General features: G+C 27.9%; 1 non-coding gene across 2 annotated transcripts in view; it reads left to right on the top strand.

Annotated features, from left to right (window-relative positions):
* The window catches only part of LOC107454187 (uncharacterized), a 213274-nt gene that overhangs the window by 114653 nt on the left and 85712 nt on the right, over positions 1-12909 (top strand). For both annotated transcript variants that reach the window (XR_015430869.1, XR_015430868.1), the window contains exons 7-8: positions 6218-6416; positions 7954-8098. This is a non-coding gene — a transcript (uncharacterized LOC107454187). The remainder of the gene's footprint in view (positions 1-6217; positions 6417-7953; positions 8099-12909) is intronic.

The raw sequence follows: 12909 nt of genomic DNA on the forward strand, positions 1-12909 counted from the left end.
ATTACTGACAAATAAAAAATAATAAAGTTCTTCCTTTTATAATTTATCACCTGCCCCATTTTAAAAATGGCAAAACTAGGTTAAAATAAAACAGGGAATTTAAAAAAAACATTCTGCATTACCATTCAATTACTTCGCTTTTCATTTACCATTGCAAATAATATTTAACGAAAAAATTTTTTTTTTAATTAAACGGTTATTACCATACTGAGAAAAAAAGTATGGTCAAAACTGGGTATGGTAAAAAGAAGAGTATGGTAAAATTTAGAGTATTTTTTTGACCCTATGGGAACAGTTTTTACAGAAATGCTTTGATAACGATTTTGGTAAAATTAACAATAAATTGTTATTTTATAATATGTGTTCAAATCCTGTAACACCCCTGCCGTGTGTGGCCGAGCAATTTCTTGTTGAAAAATTGTTTTTGGGAGACCTGTAATACATGTTGACCTGTCACGAATGATGTCACGAATGTACCGCAGGGCTGTTATAGCACCGTGGATCAACATTAGGAAAAACTGTGCGTCTTATGCGAGGGCACCCTATATTATAACACAAACTGTAGAAGCTATTCTATGTACTACGTAGTACGTAGTACATAGAACCGCTATGTGCGCACTATGTACTACGTAGGCGAGATTTACACATTACTACCCTTCCCTGGCCTGCTGATTCATAGATTTGTCACCGAACTAGCATATCTAGGACGGGTAATTGGACAGTCTCATAATTTGGTCGATTTAGCGGTATTTTTACAGCAACTGTAAAAACAGCGTCAAACATGCAGCAGATCATCTAAGAGACTTGAATGACTCAATTCTTGACAGTATCGCATTTTGCATTTGCGCCAAGAGGATACTATTACTTCCATCCGTTTGTATTTCTTCAGTAATTAATGATTTTTTCAGCTCCGATTTTTTAAATAACTTATATCAATATTGTACTTGCGTATCTAGGCCGAGATAACCTGGTTGGCAGGGAGCTGGACTCACGTTCTTCGAAAACGGGAGTTCAAATCCAGCCGGTCGAAGACTCCCCGTATAGTAAATGGTGACTGGTGCATGTTAAATATGTCGGATCACAAAGTTATCCATGTTCCCATAACAAATCTATACATCTGGGGGTACTGAATTGGAGATTGATATATCTCTGGTTCAGGTCAAAATTACGATCTGTAGATGAATGAATGGATTCATGAATGGGACAGCCCTATAAACTGGTATGGCGTATGGGTGAGGTAGAAGTAGAATTCTTGGCAATAGATGGCGCCACTGGAAAACAAGAACAATTGCACCCCCTTTGCCTTAATGGCCGACAACAACAACAACTAGCGTTTGTAAAATTTCGCTTCACTCTGACAAATCTTTCGCTAATTTTTATGACAATTTTTAAGCTAATTTATGGCAATTCGCTAATTTTTAAGGCAATGTGTAAATATACATATTTTTTATTTTTATGTTTTGTTAATTTTTTTAGAAAATCGTAACTTATAAGATAATCAGAGCGGCTGAGTCAGCTGGAAATACATGTAAAATTGACAAAACTGCCCATAATTAAATATGAGAAAAATAAATTGTAAGTTATTTCTTTTTAATTAAAAACCACCTTCACATAGACAACCTCAAACATGTGTTTTGGAACATTTAAATATAACGGAATAAAAGCCTTTGCGATAACTTGACATTTTCTATTCAATACTCAGAAACGTCAAATGAATTTTTAGCTTAATTTCTCTTTAAGAAAATACGAGACACGACAACATTTCCGTGACATCTGAGAAATACTTGCTCGTGAATAATTTTGTAACTGCTGATTTCCACACCAAGGTTATATCAATAAAGTTTCGCGTTTAATGTTAGAGTGTATTTCAGTTTATTTCTTTCGGCATTAAATCCTTAAAGATTTTATTAATGAACATCAATGTCATAAAAAAACAAACTTCTGTATGCATGAGCCAATGTATTAGAAACCTAAAGGAAATTTTAACGGTTGTTATTTTTAGAACAAGGACGTCAAAATAAAGGTAAATAATAAAATTATGGCGATGAATGAAATACATTTTATTTGTTTATAGGAAAAATTTGTGCAGTAATAAAAAGATGTTTAATACTTACTGGATTTATTTTTTAATGGCTACCTTTTTTATTTATAATCTATTCACTTAGATATTTTGAAGTGGGGTTATTTAATACACTGTAAAATATTTTGTTGTATAGTTGCCACAGTTTTTCGTGCTAAGGTAAACTAAAACTTTTACAGTGCATGTAGATACATTTTTTTATTTACTTTTTCACGGATAAATTTTTATTTATTTATTTGTTGAATTTTTGTTTGTTTGTTTATTGTCAACACATATATTTTCATACGCATTAAATTCAATTTATGGCTTCATTGAAAAACGTATTGGTCTAAAAACATTTTTTTCTAATATAAGCACATTTTTAGTAATATATTTGCACAAATAATTTTAAATATTTTTTGCCAATTACTATACACCAAAATTTTATCCTAACACCATAGTGAGAGTTTTCAACATAGTTTACAATATGGTAAGAGTCCATATTATAAACATATTTTTTTCAATAAATAAGGAATTTATAATGTGGATTAAATTTATCCTATTAAAAATTTTGTTAAGACATTAATAAATTCTAAAATATCAAAAGGCAATATTTTCCTGCCTTTTTACCTACATATTTTTTTAAATAATTTTTTTAATCTATTTTCTTTCATTATTTTACTTGCAGTTTATCATGATTTTTTTTAAAAATTAACATCCAGTCGCTTTTTCAATATCAAAAGAAACTGCTTTTTCTTCAATACCTAAACAGTTTTGAGGTTATAACCGAAAGACTTTATATTTTTATTCATATAGATTTTATAATTATACTTCCCAGCGTATATATATATATATATATATATATATATATATATATATATATATATATATATATATATATATATATATATATATATATATATATATATATATATATATATATATATATATATATATATATATATATATATATATATATATATATATATATATATATATATATATATATATATATATATATATATATATATATATATATATATATATATATATATATATATATATATATATATATATATATATATATATATATATATATATATATATATCTTTTTTTAGAAATTACTTAATCGATAAGGCATAAAAATTAAAATCCCAGTGAAAGAATCTAGCTATCTGAGAATTTAGCCCAGCATGAGAAATAAAACTTCGCTGTTAATTTATTATTTTAATCCATATTTTTTCGAAATCGGAAAATAAATTTTTCATTGAACTCACAAAAAATAATTTTTTCAGTTTTTTTCTCCCTCTATTGTTCATCTATTTCTTTCATTAATTTTGGTTTTAAATATTGTTCTGCTTGTTGTTTTGATTATTTCATAGTAAATATTCAATACCAGTTGCCTTCAATGTTTGCTAAGTATGGTAATTTTTCTAAACAGCTGATCACTCAACTAATTGTCATGAATATTTAACTAACAATCTGCATAGTAGGGTAGAAATTCACCATATTTTACATATTTATTGGTACTTTTATCTCAACTCCAAACCATTAAAGCTATAAATTATAATAAATTATGCGAACAATACACTATCTACCATGTGAAAGTTATAAATGAGAGCATTAGTTATTCGGTTTACAGATTTGTTATTCCGTAAATTTTCACAAATTTTAATAACAATAAATGTACTTCATGCATAAAAGGAATTACTATCGGTTCATACTACGGCAATCTAGAAGCGGATAAATAATTATGTCCTAAGTGTTAAAAATAATCGATACATTTTAACTGAAAGCAAATGCAGTAGTGTTTTTTTTTAAATTTTACAGCTACGAAATTTACTAATTTTTTCAAAATCAATGTTAAAATTTGCATTACAACTTAACCATATAATTTTTCAATTTTTTTTAAAATGCTAAGAGAGTATAATGTTATTGTCTATGTCAAAAATATAGTGGAAAACTCAAAATTTTTCGTTTTGTTTTTGTAAGGAATGGGATGAAAAATGGTCCTATAGATTAAATAAATATCTATAATCCCATGAATATATCCTACAAGAAAAATAGGAAAATAAAATACTGTAGGAAAATATTCTATAGGAAAAATATCCGATAGGAAACGATTTTTTTTCTGTTACATGAGACACGTCACTGATTTCAAGTCTGCAATCGGTCTCTGTTTCCAAGCTGCAATTTTTTTTAAAATGACATTTTTAATCAATTTTTTGTTGAAATATACAAGTTTGAAAATCGTTATATATAACAGGGGGTCCGATTAACGTTGTGACAAACTTCTAGGGTATTTAGTTCATATCATCAGGATTAAAACTGCATAGGAATCCAGGCTCGGAAATGCCTCCCTTTAGATTTTAATGAAATTAGGTGTATTGGACAGGCACGATGGAATGCAAATGGATTCTCGATATTTCAAAATTGAAGGGAAGCTTAATTTTTTTTTACTCCCCTCCTAGCGGCGTATGACAACATTCTTTATTAAAACATAATAACGACATTTTAAAAATAAATAAGAAAAAGCGTAATAATTATAAGAAGAACTGAAAACATTAATATAACATAAATAATAACATAACATATTAATATAAGATAATTCATAATATAATGTAACATAATTCGTAACATAATATAACATAATTCATAGTATAATATAGCATAAATCATAATGTAATATAACATAATTTCAAATTCATATAAGCATAATTCATTAAAAATATGCTGAAATATATTAATATAACATTAAAATTTTAATATGAATATGATTAAATTGCCCCAAGTGTAGAGACAGTCTATAACATAACAGTTCAAAGTTGAACCAATATGTAGTATTTTGGGCCATAATAAGGAGAACAGTATCAGGCAAGTCAAAAGGTGATAATTTCAATTATTTTCGACAAAATAGAATTTTTTTCAATTGCGGAACAAACTATATCAATAAAATGGTTTAACTATACTCTTTACTACGGTTGTAGCAAATTTACGTGATACTATGCGCTGTTTAAAATTTTGGACCGTGTTAAACCACAACAGCGTTAAAATTCACTGCACATTTAATAAGGTGATCTATAGAACCTTACTATAGCGGTGAACGATAATTGCTTTAAATTTCATTGCAACTTTAATACGGTGCGAAATAGAACCTTATTATCCAAATGTTCATAATTGCTTTTAAATTTACTGTAACATAAAAAGGTGATCTATAGAACCTTATTAACCAGTTTAATCATAATAGCATTGAAAATAACTGTGACCTCAGTAAGGTGGTAAACTGAACCTTATAAAATGGTTGAAATATAATAGTAGTTAAACTCAGTGCAACCTTAATAGGGTGATCGGTGGAACCTTATTATCGCGTTGAATCATGCTAGCATTAATTTTCACTGCAACCTTCATAAGATGATAAATAGAACTTCCTTATCATGTTGAATCATAAAAACGAATAACGTTTAAATTCACTGCATCCTCAATAAGGTGATAAATTAAACCTTACTATCTTGTTTAACCATAATAGTGTTAAAACTCACTGCAATCTTAATTGAAAGATGAAAGGACCGTATTATTTCATTGAACCCTAGTAGCGGTAAATTCACAGCAACCTTAATAAGGTGATAAATAGAACCTTATCATCGTGCAATTAAGTCTTCCCTCAGCTTGATGCCATGAAATATTTTTTAGATAGCATATATGGTAGTCAGTATGACAGTGAGATAGGAAACACACTTGAGAAAGAATACGATTTTTTATATAGTCGTCCCTTATCTTGATTCCAAGATACTATGAATTAATTTCAACTGTTTTTTTTTCCTCGTGATCTCTTTCTCATTTCATTTCTCAGATCAACTTGTACCAATATTTTTAAAAATAAAATAAAGAGCTTCAAGTTTATTAAAACCATGAAATATTTTTTTCAGATAGCATATTTGGTGGTCAGTATGACAGTGAGAGAGAAAACAAACTTGAGAAAGAATACGATTTTTTATATAGTCTTCCTTTATCTTAGCAAGATACTATGAATTAACTTCAGTTGTTTTTTTCCTCATGATCTCTTTCTTATTTCATTTCTCAAATCAACTTGCACCAATATTTTTAAAAATAAAATAAAGAACTTCAAGTTTATAAAAACCATGAAATATTTTTTTCAGATAGCATATTTGGTGGTCAGTATGGCAGTGAGAGAGAAAACAGACTTGAGAAAGAATACGATTTATTACAGGAGAGAAAAAATCATATTGATCAAGCACATTTTAAATGGAAGCAAGCGGAAATAATGATAAAACAAGCTTGTGCTCAACTTGGATTGGCTGTTCAAAAATGGAAAGAGTTGTTGGAGATATCTGAAAAGTAAGTTAAAATATAAATATATACAAAATTATTGTTTCTTTTTTCTTCTTTCAAAATTTTAAGGAATTTTTGAGGCATATTTGAGGTGTCAAGGTTGATTTGAGGTTTATTCGAAGTTGATTTCAAAAACAATCTTAAAAGATCAACCTCCCAGGGTGTATACTCAAAGTATATCAAGTTGTTTTATTCACATTTGAGGTTGTTTTGAGGTTGATAGAAGTCTACTTTAGAGCAATAAGCTTAAGGTGATTGTTTTTGAGGTGTAAGGATTATTTTTCTTTTACACACTCTTTAAGAAAATAAATATATTTGAGGTGTGAATAATTTCCCCCAATCTAAACTAAAATTATTTCTGAGTTATATATACATATTTTTTTTTATTTAAACTATTGAAAACTCCTCATGCACCACAAAGTATAGCATGAGGCTTACAGAAGTAAGTAGAAAGAAAAAACAAGAAAATTTACAAATTTACATTAAAAACAAAATTCCACAAGGCAGGAAGACTTTTGATACTTTTAAGCAGTTATGATTAAATAGGAGGCCAAAAAATAGAAAGACGCCTCAAATCAGTCTTTAATTTCAATCGGGCACTCGCATATAAATTGCAATGAAGAAGAATGTGCTCAACATCTTCATCAGCATCGCCGCAAGCACAAATTCCACTGGCCTCCAGATGGAAACGAAATAAATATCTCTTAAAATTTCCATGGTTTGTTAACATTTGGGTTAATTTAAAATCAGTTGCAAAGAATTTACATTGCAAATGGTGAAAAATGGATGGAAAGAACCTTTTCGTCCAATATATTTGAGTGATTAGTCCCTGAGTTATATTTGAGGTTGATTTTGTAAGGCATAAATGAGATTAAAATTGAGGTTTATTGATGAATTTTTTTTTTGCTACAAAATGTAACCCCAAGTTTTATTTTTTTGCATCTGTCAACCTCAAAACAACCTCAAAAACATCTTGCTTCTTTGTGAGGGGTGGTCTCCATGAGAGAGAAAAGTAATTAAGTAATTTTGAGATACACTAGTAAGCGATTACATTTTACTAGAGAGATTTCTTTTATTTATTTTTTTTGCAGTTCAGTGTCTACAAAAATCGTTATTAATACAAATTGGTTGAATATTGCAAATTTCATCACTTTTATGAACAGTATATAGATTTAACAAATCATATTTTTGTATAAACAATTGTGTGACAAATAAGGATCTGTATGATTGGATCGATTTTTCAGGGGGACCGGAAAGTAATGCCGTTTCGTCGCATTAAATACTCGTTAGTTTTAAAAACCAATTCATTTTTTTCGATTCATTTCGATTCATTTTCGATCCGGCATTGAAAAGTTGTTGCTAACGAGGGGGAATACATTATTGATTAAAAATAAAATCTTGAATACAAACATCAAATGCACTGAAACGACATTACTTACCGGTCTAATAAAACAATCTATATCTTGGTGAATATACTGAACTAATTGAATGAATTTAAAACTTTTGTACCATCTGTACCTCTAATTTGTGGTATTTATTACAGTGATATGGAGCAAAGGTATTATCATGCTGCTGAGACAAGAAATAATTTAGTTGCTGCAAGTCAAAATCTACAGGGAGCTCATGGGTTTCTTACAAATATAACATTTCCGTATTGTGCAGAAGATGAAGTTGACACCCTAAATAAGGTATCTTTTGTTTTCAAATCAAATTTTATGGCTTTTTGCTTACCCTTTCTTTCTGCATTATAACGAAAGAATGACATTGTTGTTGATCTTTATTAAAAATAACGGGATGTCGACCAGATAAGGATTAGCCAGCTTAATTCGCGAGTTTGAATGTTGGAAAACAGCACTGCGAGATTTTAAAAGTAGGATTTTTTTATACATTTCTGCTGAATGCAAAATCGATTACATTTACGAAAATTTACAAGCTAAAAATCAAATAAATGACAAAGATATATTGTATTGAAGTACAGATGAGTTCGAGTCTTCAGTAACTTCATGCAGTGGTTTATTCAATAATAATAATAATATTGGTAGTAGTAGTAGTCATGGTTGTAGTAGTCGTAGTTACAGTATTCATAGTTGTAGTAGTAGAAGCAGTTTCAAACTTTATAATTTCCGAAAATTTCAAATAGTTTATTAATAAATTTAACCTCTTGCAAATAGCATATATACTTCAAGTTCACAACTAATGTATTTCAAGTTCGAGATTTTGATTCTTTGTTAAAATTTTGTGAAATTAGCCCTAATTCTTTATGCATAACAAAAAAAACTTGTTTACTCTTTTTTGAAACAAAAAATACTCACATAATGATGCTTCTTTTAACGAAAAAAAATCTTTCGTGTAACATAATATCAACATTATTAAATTTTGAAATTAATTGGGAGGAAGCTAAGGAAGTTATCGACTCCATGTATCATATTATCCTTCGGTTTCAAATATTTTCAACGTATTTAAAGTGAATTAAAGACTCTAGAATGATGTAAAAATAAATATTTGGATTTTTGTTATCATTAAATGATAAATAAATTTATTCTGAAAAAAAAAAGCTTTCTTAAAGTGTCAATGCACAGTTTAACAGTGATAGTTATTTTTTGATTATGTAATTTTGATTATTCAAACTTCATTTAACTTATCTCAAACTTATGCGTGGTTCATTAATTTCAAAGTGAGTTTCCAAGTTTCATGTTTGTTTTAATATTATATTTTAGTATGATAAATATTGCAATAAAAATTTCTTTCTGTAAAATACTCTACTTTCCAGTTGTTAGATTATATCACAAAAAAATAACTTGCCTTTTCTGCTTTTAAAATTTATATTTTTCAACAAACTATCCCATTAGTATTTGAAGAAAGTTTTATGTTGTACAAATAAATCATTAGATACAAAGTTTCTATTGAGAATTTTCTGACTCTAGTTAGCGGAATAATTCTACAAAAAGAAACTTATTGCACTATAATAAATCTTAGGTAAAGGGAATCTTTTTCAAAAGTTCGCGAACTTTATTCTATTTTTTTAAACTTTTGTACAATTAAATGAACTTACCTTAGAAAACTAGAGAAAAATTTTAAATTAATCTTCAGACAAACTGTTTCTGAAAATCCCTTTCAGCATTTAAGAAAAAAGCAGTTTCTTTTGTAAATGGTTATTATTATTGCTATTATTATTATTGCTATTATTATTATTATTATTATTATATATATATATATATATATATATATATATATATATATATATATATATATATATATATATATATATATATATATATATATATATATATATATATATATATATATATATGCATATATATATATATATATATATATATATATATATATATATATATATATATATATATATATATATATATATATATATATATATATATATATATATATATATATATATATATATATATATATATATATATATATATATATATATATATATATGCATATATATATATATATATATATATATATATATATATATATATATATATATATATATATATATATATATATATATATATATATATATATATATATATATATATATATATTTAGATATTTATAATATATTTTAGATATATATATATTTAGATTAATTTCACTTTTTCGCAATCTATGTTCTTATTTTATAATAGCACAGGAAAAACAATAAAATTTAAATGCAATAATTATTATTTATTTAAAATTGGATAACAGCTAGAAAAAGATTTTTAAAAAAAATTCTGCTTAGAAAAAGGTAAATCGGTTCAACAAAACCGGAAAATCTTTTTGGTTCAAAGTTTGGACATATTCTACTGACTTGATTTATTTAAATTAAATAATACAAATTATATTTCAACACCCTAGAACGAAACAAGCTTCTAAATAATAAAATAAACACTTTATGATACTACACTGTTAACCCCTTCATTGTTGCTCCCGTGAAAATGACAGGGTGAGGTTTCGCCCTCTATTTCTCGCTCCCGTGAAATTTCCGGGATGGAGTGTTCAGTAGAAACGCGCCAGTAAGAAGAACAAGAATAAAACTAATTCATTTTCTTTTGCCCGGAAAATATTTTATTTCTCATTTTACTCACCAGATGACAGTATCAGGATATTTTTAAGGTAATTGTAGATAGTTAGTTTATTTTAAACTAGATGTCAGCACTAATCAAATACGTGTATTAGACAAAATAGGCACTTTTACGACAGTTTTCTTGAAAATAAACCAATCGTTAAGGGGTAATAGAAAAAATGCTCGCTGGTTTTTCGGAATTTCTCCAGATATTAAACGGTTTAGTGACAGTTAAAAACAGAGAAAAACCGTTTTGTTGACAAAACGGTTTTGCTGTATTTTTCGCCCTAATCACAAACGGATTAAAAGAGTCAGCTGTTCAAGTTCTAGTTTTGCCATGCAGATTTGCATTCCGTTATATAACTTTATCTTCTCTCCAATTATTTTACGATTACATTCTGTACTTGCTCTCGTTTTTCAGAAATTATTTTTTGGCTTTGTACATCATATAAATAAAATTGCGATTTGACGATATTATCAAATTGATATAATATTGAAGTGAAACTCTCATTATCACTATTTCTCCATAATAAAGCAGCAATGATTGGTCGATACAAATCCTGCTGACGTGAAATATTCCCGTCTGGTGCGAGTACAGATTTAATTTTCAACATTCACGGAAAAAACTTGTTCCCATATAGGAAAAGTCTGTTGAGACAACAGATTTATTTTTGTTGGCAAAACTCGTTTTGTTGCTGTAAAAAGCCAGTCTTATTACGGATGATAATCGCATCAGTCTGATTATCGTTGAGGCAACAGATTTACTTTGTAAAATTAATGGTTTTGCAGTACCAACCCTGCTGCTGGTCAAAAACTGCAAAACTTATGGGATTTCTATTACCCCTTAACGATTGGTTTATTTTCAAGAAAACTGTCGTAAAAGTGCCTATTTTGCCTAATACACGTATTTGATTAGTGCTGACATCTAGTTTAAAATAAACTAACTATCTACAATTACCTTAAAAATATCCTGATACTGCCATCTGGTGAGTAAAATGAGAAATAAAATATTTTCCGGGCAAAAGAAAATGAATTAGTTTTATTCTTGTTCTTCTTACTGGCGCGTTTCTACTGAACACTCCATCCCGGAAATTTCACGGGAGCGAGAAATAGAGGGCGAAACCTCACCCTGTCATTTTCACGGGAGCAACAATGAAGGGGTTAACAGTGTAGTATCATAAAGTGTTTATTTTATTATTTAGAAGCTTGTTTCGTTCTAGGGTGTTGAAATATAATTTTTATTATTTAATTTAAATAAATCAAGTCAGTAGAATATGTCCAAACTTTGAACCAAAAAGATTTTCCGGTTTTGTTGAACCGATTTACCTTTTTCTAAACAGAATTTTTTTTAAAAGTCTTTTTCTAGCTGTTATCCAATTTTAAATAAATAATAATTATTGCATTTAAATTTTATTGTTTTTCCTGTGCTATTATAAAATAAGAACATAGATTGCGAAAAAGTGAAATTAATCTAAAATCAATAAATTGTTCCCAGACTACCAAAATTATTTTATATTGTTTCTACGCCCTGTGATAGTTCGAACCAAGTATGAAAGATGTTACAGGTAGGATCTGATTTTAAAATTCAGAAATTGTAATTACACAACTGCCAAGGGGTACCACAAATCGTAATCTTGTACCAAACGTTACATCCCTTCATTGTATACAAAAGGCTTTTGAGTCTCATATAATATAAGAGATTTATTGTCCTGCGCCGAGTTTCAGGCCAAATGATGTATTAGGCACTGTTTTATGGACATGGCTTACCATTGCTTATTAGTTCCATACATTATGTTAAAATCATTCTGAATTATTAAAATGATAAGGCATCATTATATGATTAGAACACGTAACTACCTAGTAATCACGATAGAAATACGCAATTATCCAATAAATATGATTAGAATAACTATTTTATTATGTGTTATGTTTTTAAACTGCTGTTGCGCGTTTCTTAATGTGCATAATAAACTTCGTTTGCTTTCAGTAGTTTCTGATTGTAAAAATTAGCTTGTTACAATATAATTTGCTTTTCTTAATAAGAATTAGGCATAAAAAGTTGGTTTATCTTAATTAAGCTTGTTTATTTCAGTATTATTGGGCGTTAAAACTTGTTAGATAATTCTCATTTAACTTTTAATCTAAACGCGTTTAACATAGCAAGAGAAAACCAGCGCCTAAAATTACATGCTTAATTAAAGTACTTTAAAAATATTTAATTTGTTGCTAGTTGAACGAAAAATTCTATAATTTCGTTGCGAGAGCTCGTAAAAATCTTTTAAGTAGCACAAGTGGTTTCACGCAACTTTTGCTGGTTAATTCTGTACTGTAAAAACTATGCTGAATATCTCGCCAAATATGATGCTAACCAACACAAAAAATTGTATGAAGAAACATTATTTTTCAGGTTAACACCAAATTGAG

The sequence above is a fragment of the Parasteatoda tepidariorum genome, chromosome 12 (assembly GCF_982258835.1).
Source record: "Parasteatoda tepidariorum strain Cologne lab strain chromosome 12, Ptep-v5.0, whole genome shotgun sequence".
NCBI lineage: Eukaryota > Metazoa > Arthropoda > Arachnida > Araneae > Theridiidae > Parasteatoda > Parasteatoda tepidariorum.